Source organism: Penaeus japonicus, unplaced genomic scaffold (assembly GCF_977035675.1).
Source record: "Penaeus japonicus unplaced genomic scaffold, GWHDUDI00000001_assembly GWHDUDI00000006, whole genome shotgun sequence".
Lineage (NCBI taxonomy): Eukaryota > Metazoa > Arthropoda > Malacostraca > Decapoda > Penaeidae > Penaeus > Penaeus japonicus.
In genome coordinates, this window is record NW_028234408.1 from 2,069,531 (window position 1) to 2,080,836 (window position 11,306).

Genomic DNA, 11,306 nt, shown 5'->3' on the forward strand with positions numbered 1-11,306 from the left:
CAGCAAGCACACGAGACAGGCACAAGCACACGTCAGAAAATTGCCTGGATCATCGACAGCACGCGAGAGTGACCTCGGAACGGGAGGTAAACAGACTCAGGGGAGGGGGAGGGAGGGGGGAGGGGCAGGTGCAGCAGCTGTCAAGGTGGTGATGTGTTGACCGGAACAGGGTATAGGGGGTAGGAGGGTGTGGGGGGGGGCAGGGGTGGAGAGATGGTGGAGAAAGGGGGGTGGGGGTGGGGGTGCAGGATAATGTTTGCTTAGTTGTAGTGGCGGCAGAGGAGTGGGTATTAGGGGGATTATAATTGTAAAGGTATGTCAAGTGTTGGGGGGAGGCGAAGGGGCTTTTAGTTTTTTTTTCCGCTGTTGACTGCAAACAATATTATATGTAAAAAATGAATCTAAACAGCAAAAATATAATCAATTGTTTGAATGATCTAAGTAATATATGTACATTAGTACTAAGCTCACTGAGAGCAATCAAATCTGGCGCCAACCTCCGAGCCAGCAGCAATGCTAAACCTACAGACACACCCTTGCACATAGAAATAATTTTGAAAGAGAGAGAGAGTGAGGGAGAAAAACGAAAAGCGGGTGGAAGGAAATGGGCGAGAGAGAGAGAGGGAGATATGGAAAGAATTAGAGAAAGAGAGAGAGAGAGAGAGAGAGAGAGAGCGAGCGAGAGAGAGAGAGAGAGAGAGGGGGAGGGGTGAGAGAAGAGCAGAGAGATAGGAGGATGCAGAGAGAGAGAGAGTATGGAGAGTGACGGAGGAGAAGATCTGAGAGGAGGAGTGAGAGATCCATGCAGAAGAGAGAGTTATGGAGGAGACGAGAGATGAGCAAGGAGGAGAAAGAGAGAGAGAGAGAGAGAGAGGGGGAGGGGGGTTAGAGAGAGAGGAGAGAGAGCAGAGGAGAAGAGCAGAGAGAGAGAGAGAGGAGCAAGCCAAGAGAGAGAGAGAGAGAGAAGAGGAGAGAGAGAGAGAGAGAGAAAGAGAGAGAGGGGGAAGAGGAGAAGGAGAGAGAGAGGGGAGAGAGAGAGAGAGAGAGAGAGAGAGAGCAAGTTAGAGAGAGTCCAGAGGAGACCAGAGAGATGAGAGAGAGAGAGAGAAAGAGATGGGAGGGGGGAAAGAAAGAGAGAAGAGAGAGGAGAGTGGGAAAGAGAGAGAGAGAGAGAGATGAAGAGGAGAGAGAGAGAGAGAGAGAGAGAGAGTGAGAGAGAGAGATGAGAAGAGGAGGAGAGAGAGAGAGAGCCAAAGCAGAGAGAGAGCAAGAGAGAGAGAGAGAGAGAGAGAGAGATGGGAGGGTGATGAGAGAGAGAGAGAGAGAGAGAGAGAGAGAGATGGGAGGGTGATGAGAGAGAGAGAGAGAGAGAGAGAGAGAGAGAGAGAGAGAGAGAGAGAGAGAGAGAGAGAGAGAGAGAGAGAGAGAGAGAGGCAAAAATGTAGCTCTCCATCTCGGAAATATTTTTTACGGCGCCTCCGTTCCTGCGAGACTCGGCCCGGGTTCGGTCACGTCCAGCCGATTAATCTAGATTTCCAGTTTTAATTATCAACGACACCTCTGTATTTTGTTTCCCCCTCATTTTCCCCTGTGAACCCCCGATTTCGTAAGCCTGTCTCCCCTCTCCAACCCTCCCAACCCGGTGCCTCCCCTTATCGCCCCTCCTATCCCCACCCAATTCGCCATCATTCGTTCCTCACCTCCTCCCTCTCCCCTCCTGGTCATCTCCTGCTCTCCCCCACCTGAAACCTCATGGCTTCATACCCCTCCCCGCCCTCAACCCACTTTTCTCCTGCGCGATATCATCCCCTCTCCCTTCCCCCTCTCCCCTCTCTCCCCCCTTGCGGCGCAGTCAGGTTACAGAAAAATAAACATTTATTAATCGAATTTACAACTACTGTCGAGTCTGGCTGTGGCGATGGAAGCGACACCTGATCCGAATTGGTGATGCGAGGTTTGTGTCTGTTTATGTTTCTGTTTGTTTGGGGGGGTGATATCAATCGTAATTGTTATCTTGAATATTTGCGATAAAACCGCACCTTTTTATCTAGATTTACTATGCAGTAGGGCTCCGAAATCCCTCCCTGGAGATAAAACAGGATGTTGGGGATCATAATAACTATAATAAAAGTATCACAAACCATGATGCTGTAATTCCATGCTACTATTACTAAACTCCCTTCTTTGTATTCGTTACGAATTTATACTATTAAGATATGCAAATAAACACATTAACACGGGAGAGAAGCAGAATGGGAGAAGATGATTGGGAAGGATAGATAGATAGAGAGAGAGTGAGAGAGAGAGAGAGAGAGAGAGAGAGAGAGAGAGAGAGAGAGAGAGAGAGAGAGAGAGAGAGAGAGAGAGAGAGAGAGAGAGAGAGAGAGAGTGAGTGTGAACGAAGGTGTGAAGAGAGAGAGAGAATGAAAGAGATAGAGTGATGAGAGTAGTCTGAGAGAGAGAGAGAGAGAGAGAGAGAGAGAGAGAGAGAGAGAGAGAGAGAAAGAGAGAGAGAGAGTGAGAGAAAGAGAGAGAGAGTAAAAGAGAGAGTAAGAGAGAGAGAGAGAGAGAGGCAAGATTAAGAAAGAGAGAAAAATAAATAGCGAAAGAGATAAAAAGAACGAGATGGCAAGAGAGGGCACAGATGATGCATTCAAACCCAAACCAAATCAACAGCATCTCCAAGATTGCAGACGGCGAGGGGCGTTGCAAACGTCCTCGTAGACACAGCAAAAGATCCGAGCATCATCGTGTTTTATCTCTGAAGTTATCCATATTGATCACAAAATCACCTGGATTAACAACAATCTACAGCTTCCAATCTCTCCCCTCCCCCCATTCGCCTTCCCCTACCCCTCCCCGTCCTCACTCTTCCAAGATAAACGTTAGTTACGAGGCCTTGTTAACGTTCGGGTCACGTTTCAACAATAAATATGGGCTCGCACTAATTACCGGGACCCCGTTAGAGCGAACGTCGGTGAGCGACTAACTTCTCTATAGAGAACCTCGGGGTTTTAAGACTTTCCGAGCACGTGCGAACAGGTGGAAATATCGGTCCTTTTGGGGGATTCGTAATGATATTCGGCCTCGCGACATGATATAAAGAAAGCATGTTTAGGACAAGGCATAATAGGAAGAATGTTCATCGGCGTTGCTCTATTTCATTGTGGCCTTTTTAGAGAAGAAAATTAATCAAAATAAGACCGTTTCCCGTTAGTCCGTTTGAGAACTCATAAAAAAAATAATAATGATAATCATGAGGGTAACTCCTTCATGCTGTGCTTTCGATTTGCTGTATGCGTCGGGGAGAGAAGGGAAGTTGCTGACCTTTGACCTCGTCCATCTCGATCGACCTTGGCATGAACTTGCAGTTTCTTGCTCTTTATTTCCATTCTCTAATATGTCTGCTTTCATTCGAGGATCTGTTCATCTATAAATTTACAACCGCGATATCCATTTTTGTTTATCAGTTGTAACTCGTGATATTGTATATATCTTTTTTTTTCACCAATCACTCATTTTTAATTGATAAGCTTCCTCATCACGAGGTCTTCCATTCCTTCCCCACAACTTTCTGAAGGAACAACCCTTCATCCTCTCCCCTTCTTTACACCCCTTTTACACCTCTCCTCTTCATCCACCTTCCCTCCTCCCCTTCCTCCCTCCCCTCACACTAATAACTCACGAGTCCCTCCTTCCCTTCCTCTATCAACATCAACCCCTTCCATACCTCCCCTAACCCCCAACCCCAGGATCTACCAGACCCCCTCCGCAAGGACCTCCCCTCCTTAACTCCTCCCCATCCCCCTCCTTAACTCCTCCCCATCCCCCTCCTTAACTCCTCCCCATCCCCCTCCCCAAACTCCTTCCCTAACGCACCTCTCACTCCCCCCCCTCTCCCCCCTCCCATCCTCCCCCTACCACCCCTCCTCCCCCCCTCCCCTATCCCCCCCCACCCCAACCCTCCGTCCACCCCCTCTACCCCCCCCCCCTCTCTTCCCCCTCTCCCCTGTCCCTCCTTCCTCCGCCCGCACTCAACCCTTTCCCATGCCCCTTCCCTTCCTCTTCCTGCTCTCCCACTTCTGCATCCTCTTCCCCTCCCAAACTCCCCCCTCCCCCTCCCCCTCCCCCACTCCCCACTCTTCCCCCCTCCCCCCCCTCGCCCGGCATTAATCCCGAAGAACCAGAACGCCTCGACGAAAACAAGGGCGAATCCCCCGCTAAACCCTTGTCTAACTTTCTTCCCCGCGCTCTCCTCTCTCATTCTCTATGTTTATCACGTTCTACGAAATTAAAGAATGACTTTTTTTTTCTTTCTCTCCTCCTCCTCTCTTTCCTCCTCCTTCCTTCTCCTCCTCCTCCTCCTCATCTCCAATCGCCCCGCCCTCCCTATTCCTCAAGTCTCCATCTTAATTCGTTTTTGCCTTTTTACCTTTAACTCCTTTTCAAAAACCCTTCCTCCCTCCCTCCCATCCCTCCCTCACACTTTCTCCTTTTCCTTCTCCCTTTCCCTCCCTTCCTCTTCCCTTTCTTCTACTCTAAACCACTCCCCCTCTCCTCCCACTAAACTAACTAACCCTTCCCTCCATCCATCCCTCCTTCCCTCCCTCCCTCCCTCCCTCCCTCCCTCCCTCCCTCCCTACCTCATCCCGTAATAAAAAAATAAAAAAAGAATTTTAAAAACGCGAGGCCGGCTGGAATTTACATAGAGAGCAGGTAGCGAGGAAAAACACCAGTGGCTGGAACGCAAATGGTGAGCAGGAAATGTGGCAGAGCAGCTTCTCTGTGTCTGCCACGTGGCTTGCGTCAGCCCCACCCCCCATCCCATACACCCTCCCCCTCGCCCACATTCCCATAAATACCCATACACATACACCCAAATAAAAACACACCATCCCTCACCCCCCCAATTATTCAACAAATCAAAAAAAATCCCTCAAAAACAACCCTCCTTAACACCCTTCCCCCCTGCCCCTCATACCTCCTTCCCTCCACCCCCACTCCTAATAATCCAGTCACGACCCCCTCCCGATCCAACCCTCCATCTCAGTGTGTCATGGGTTTTCGACAATAAAAACGGTAAACAAACCCCCAAAGTTGAAAACCTTTAGAAATTGGTAATCAATCACGGCGTGCGAGTACCGGAGAGTTTTGTGGGATTTTTTTTTTAGCGTATATTTTTCTTAGTTTCCTTCCTTTGTCGTATCGGACTTTGGAGAAGTTGAAACCTTGTTTGTGTGATCGGTTATTGGGTATTATTCATAATGATGAAAAGAATAATATCAATATTATTATCAACAATAACATCATTATTATTATCACTTAAATTATAAATACAAAATAACAATATTAGCAATAACAAGAGGAAGAATGATGATAGAAATAATCTTTATTATTATTACTATCATTTTTATTACCATTACTCATCATGATTATAATTTTTATTACAAAATAACAATGATAACAACAGAAGTATGAAGACTAACGATAATGATTGATAATAACAATAATGATAACTATAATAGTTACAACCGATGAGATTATCAATAACAATAAAACCAAAAAAATGTGTGTGTGTGTGTGTGCATGCATACATATACATACACACACACACACACACACACACACACACACATTATATATATATATTTATATATTATATATATATAAATATTAATATATATATATTTATATACATATATATATATCTATATGTTATATATATTTATATATATATACACATATATAAAATATATATATATTATATATATATATATATATTATATATACTATATATATACACACACACATTACACATACATAAAACACCGCACACACACACACACACAGATATTATATATTATATATTATATTATATATATTTATATATATATATATATATATATATATATATACCATAGATTTTACACACACACAATATTATAACATGATATTGGTTGCCGATATGTGACATAAACCAAACTTTCCACGAGAAGCTGGTTATCTCTTATCAAAACTTGGGAAGAGCATTTTGTAATCTGTCCAGAATCGTTGGTGCCGCGTGGAGGGTCTCTTTCCCTCCCGAACTTTAGCCATACACCTAAATGGCTTTAAAATCCGCCTCCCGACCTTCCGTCTGCCTCGTCAGGGGCAGTCTGCTCACCTGCTTTCTGATGTTGTTGCTGTTTTCTGTTATTATTCTTGTTCGTTATATTGTTTTCATCATTATTTTTGTTACTGTAATTATCATTATTATTATTATCATCATTATCAATATTACCATTATTGTTATGATTATCCTCACCATTATTATTACTATCATTATCATTACTATTGATCTTATCATCATCATTATCAATATGTTTTCATTAAAATTCCTATCATTTTACCATTATCATTATCATTGATATTATTATTGTTATCAATATGATCATTATTGTTATCATTATCATTAAAATTATAACCATCATTATTATCATTATCATATTTATTTTCATTATTGTCTTTGATATTTAAAAAAATAACTTATACCAAATACTATAGTTCCTATTTAACTTATAAACTTAAACCCCTTTTTATTTATTAATTTAACTTAAAAAAAACTAAACATACTTTTTAAAGTTACCCAAAAATAAATTTAATCCTATAAAATTTTTAAACTCAACGGTTAAAAGTTATTTAACACATTTATTTACACATTTTAAATTAAAAATTTTTAAAAAAAAATTGTCTTTACATACAAAAAACTCTTTAAAAACTTAAAACTTTACTTATATAAATTTTACTAAACTATTAAAATTTACTTTTACAATCTTTAAAAACTTAAAATTAATAAAATTAAATACACATAAACCTATAATAATACATTTAAATCATTTAATTTTAATATAAAACCTTTTTTGTTTTTATAATGATCATTATTCTTTTTTGAATCATAAACATAAAATCATTAATATCATTTTTTTACATTTTTTACTCATTATCGTTATTAAGAGAGTCTCTCTCCCCGTCTCCCTTAAGAGGTCTCCCTACTGCGAGTATATCGGAGGGTGACGTAGTGGATGTTGCGGGTCGTGTACAGGAGGTGTTGTCCGTGTGGGAGAGATATTATTCTGACAGTGTCTCTTCTCTGGCGGAAAGAGGGTCAGTGGTCTGGTCTCGCTTGATGATTATTTAGAAGGAGATGTTGAGGCACGGGGGGGTGGGGGGGGGTGGGGGGGGGGGGGGGGGGGTATTTTTCGTCCCTCTCCTCTCTCCCCCCTTCCTCTCTCACCTCTCCTCCCTCTTCTCTTCCTCCCTCCCTCTCCCTCTCTCCTCATCTCTCCTCCTCTCTCTCTCCTTCTCTCCCTCTTCCCCTCCTCGCTGTCTTCCCGCTCCCCTCTCTCCTCCGTCCTCTCCTCCTCTCCTCCCCTTCTCCTCCTCTCCCTTCCTCTCTCTCCTCTCCTCTCCGTCCACGCCTCCCCTCTCATCACCCCTCTCTCTTCTCTCTCCTTCCTCTCTCTCTCTATCTGTCTCTCGCTCTCCTCAACTCTCCCTCATTCCTCCTCCTCTCTCTCTCTCTGGCCTCGCCCTCCTCCACTCTCCCTCCTCCTTTTCTCCCTCCTCCTCCTCTCGTCCTCTCGTCTCCTCTCTCTCTCCTTCTTCCGGCCTCCTCCTCTCTCTCTCCCATCTCGTCCTCGCTCTCTCATCTCGTCCTCTCTCCCTCCCTCCTCCGCTCTCCCTCACCCCGCCTTCTCGCTCCTCCTCCTTCTCCTCCTCGCTCTCTCTCTCTCTCCCGTCATCTCCTCCTTCTCCCTCCCTCCCTCCTCCTCTCTTTCTTCTCTCCCCCTTCTCCTTCCTCCTTCTTCTCCTCTCTACACTCCTCCTCCCTCACTCCTCTCCTCTCTCTTGCTCTACTCTCTCTTCCGCTCTCATACTCCTCACTCCTCTCTCTCTCTTCTCCAGTGGCGGGTCTTTCCTCTCTCATCTCCTCTCTCCTCTCTCTCGATCTCTCTCCTCTCCTCTCCCTCTCTCGTCTCTCCCTCCCTCCTCCTCTTTCCTCCTCTACCCTGCCCTCCATCTCTCTCTATCCACTCCGCCTCGTTCAGTCCCTTCCTACTCCATTCCTCGCCTACACCTCTCTCCTCCTCCCTCCTCCTCTCTCCCTCTCTATTCTCTCTCCTCCCTCTCTATTCTCTCTCCTCCCTCTCCATTCTCTCTCTCGTCTCTCTCTTCTCTCCCGTCTCTCTCTCTCTCTCTCATCTCTCTTCTCTTCTGCTCTCTCCCCTCTCTCTCTCTTTCTCTCTCCACCCCATCTCTCCCCATCTCTCTCTCTCTCTCCATGGTCCTTCTCGCTCTCTCCCCTGCTCTCTATCTCTCTCTCCTGCTCTCTCTCTCCCTCTCTCTCTCTCGCACTCTGCTTCTCTCCTCTCTCTCTCTTTCTCTCTCTCCTCTCGTCTCCTCGTCTCTCTCCTCCTCTCCATCTATCCTCCTCCTTCCTACCTGCCGTCCTCCTCCTCCTCTCCTGTCGCCCTCTCTCTCTCGGCCACGCTTCTCCCTCCTCCTCACTCTCTCCCTCCTCCTCCTTCCCTCTCTCTACTCTCTCTCCTTCTCCTCTCCTCTCGCTCCTCCTCCTCGTTCTCCTCTCTCCTCTCTCTCTTCCCTCCTCGCTGCTCTCGTCTCTCTTCCCCCGCCCTCTCTCCTCCTCTCTCTCTCTCTCCTCATCTCTTGTCTTCTTCCTCCTTCCTCGTCTCTCTCTCTCTCCCCTCTCCTCTCTCTCTCCTCTTCTTCCCCTCTCCTCATCTCTCTCTCGCATCCTCTCACTCTCTCTCTATCATCTCCTCTCTCCTCTCTGTCCTCCCTCTCCTCTCCTCTCTCCTCTCTCTCTCTACCTCTCTCCCTCTTCGTCTCTCTCTCTCTCTCTCTCTTCCCTCTCTCTCTCTCTCTCCCCGCTCTCTTACCGCTCCTCTTCTCTCTCTCTCCTCTCTCCTCTCTCTCTCTTCTCTCTTCGTCTCTCTCCCTCTCTCAGTCGCCTCCTCTCGTTCTCCTTTCTCTCTCTCCGCTCCTCTCTCTCTCTCCTCTCTCTCCTCTCTCTCTCTCTCTCACCTCTCTCTGTTCTCCTCTCTCCCTCCATCCTTCTTCCCTCTCCTCTCCTTCTTCCTCTCTCTCTCTCTCTCTCCTCTCCCTCCTCTCTCATCATCTCTTCCTCACCTCTCTCTCCTCATCTCTCATCCTCTTCTCTCTCTTCTCCTCACTCTCCTCATCTCTCCCTCTCTCCTCTCTCTCTTCTCTCCCTCATCTCCCCTTCACCTCAGACTTCTCCTCTCATCTCCTCTCTCTCTCTCTCATCGTCTCTCTTTCCTCTCCCTCTCGTCCCTCTACACTCTCCTGCTCTCACTCTCTCTCTCTCTCTCTCTCTCGTTCATCTCTCCTCCCCTCTCCCTCTCTCCGTCTCTCCTCTCTCTCTCTCCTCTCCTCATCTCTCTCTCCTCTCCTCTCCCTCTCTCTCTCTCGTCCTCTCCCCCCCTTCTCTCTCTCCTCCTCTCCTCTCTCTCCTACGCACCCTCTCGTCCCACTCTCCTCTCTTCTCTCTCTCGTCCCTCCTCTTCTCTCGTCCTCCTCTCTCTCTACTTCTCTCTCCCCTCCTCCTCGCCTTGCCTGTTGCTTCTTGCCATAGCCTCTTACCTCTCATCACTAATAACCACATAGAGCTCACGAATAGAGCGCCATACATGGAGAGCAGATAGAGAACATCATATAGATAACCACCTCGCACTTCCATCCGCCCTAGCCACTCGCTCCTAGCCTCAGCCTCGCCTCGCCTTCTCCTCTCTCATCTGATTCTCTATACTACGTCTGGACTCTTCTACATTCTCCCTCAGCATTCCTTCTTTTCCTAGCCTACCTGACGGCTATTTTCCTCCAGCTCTCCTCTCGCTCCTCCGAGATCTCCGCACCCTCGGGGGTGGCCCTCCCCCCCCCCCCTCCCCTTCACTCCACCATCTCTCTTCTCCTTCCCTCCACCTCTTCCGTCCTCTTCCCCCCACCCTCCCTCCCCGAGTCTCTCGCTCTCCCTCCTCCGTCCACCTCGTCCACTCCCTTCCTCCTCTCTATCCTCTCACTCTCTCCCCTGCTCTTCCCTCCCACCTCCACTTCTACTCTCCTCTCCTCCCCCTCCTCCTCTCTCCTTCTCCCTCTTCCTCTCCGCTCTCTATCATTCCCCTCTCTCTCTCTCTCTCCTATCACTCCATCTCCAATCTCCCTCTCTTCTACTCTCTCCCCATTCCATCAACTCACTCCTCTCTCTCTCTCTTCCACTCACACACCTCTCTCCTCTCACTCTCCCACTCTCATCTCTTTCCTTTCTTTCCTCCTTTAAACCCTTCTATCCCTTTCCTTCTTCTCCCCTCTTTTCCCCTCTTCTGTCCCCCCTCTCTCCCTCCTTTCCTTTTTCTCCTTTTTTCTTTCCCCCTTCTTCTCTTCCCTTCCCTCCCCTCTTTTTGCCTTTGTTTTTGCCCTTCCTCCTTCTCTTTTCCTCTTTCGCGCTCTTCTTCCCTTCCTCCTTCCCCTCTCCCCCCCTCTCCTCCTCTACTCCTCTCTCTCACTCTCTCTCTCTCTCTCTCAACTCTCCTCTCTTTCCTCTTTTCTTCTCCCCTCTTTCACTCTTCCTTCTTTCTCTTTCTCTCTCCTCTCTCCCTTTCCCTCTCCTACTCTCTCTTCGCTCTCCCTCTCCGCTTCCTCTTTCCCAAACCTCATCTTCTCTCGCTCATAGAGAAGATAGAGAGAGACGGGAGTAAGGATATGGAGAAGCAAGAGTGAGATAGAGATAAAGAATACCATGAGGAGAGGATAGAGAGAGGAGTAGCGAGAGAGAGAGAGAGAGAGAGAGGGAGAGAGAGAGATAGATGGTGGGAAATAAGGAAGGAAGAGTATTTTGATTAAAAGGAAGGGTTAGAAAATATTATAAGAAGTGATTGGGAATGATTTAAAGTATTATTGGGTGAGAAGAGGAGAGTTTGAGGGAAAAAGGGATGGAAAGGGGAGGAGGAAGAAAGAAGAAGAAGGTGGTGGAAAATTGGTTTTGGGTTGGGGTGGTGGGGAGGGGGAGTTTAGGTAAGAGAATATTAAAAAAAAGAAAAAAAAAAGAGGGGGTGGAGGGTGGTGATGGGGGGGAGCTTTGGGATTTGTTTTGTGGGTTTGGTAGTTTGGGTGAGGGGGTTTGTTTTTGTTTTGGGTTAGGAGGGTAGGATGGGAATTAGAAAAGTGGGGAAAAGAGTTGGTTTAGTTGAGTGTGGGAATGTGGTTTTGTTGTTTGTGTTGTGTGTGTG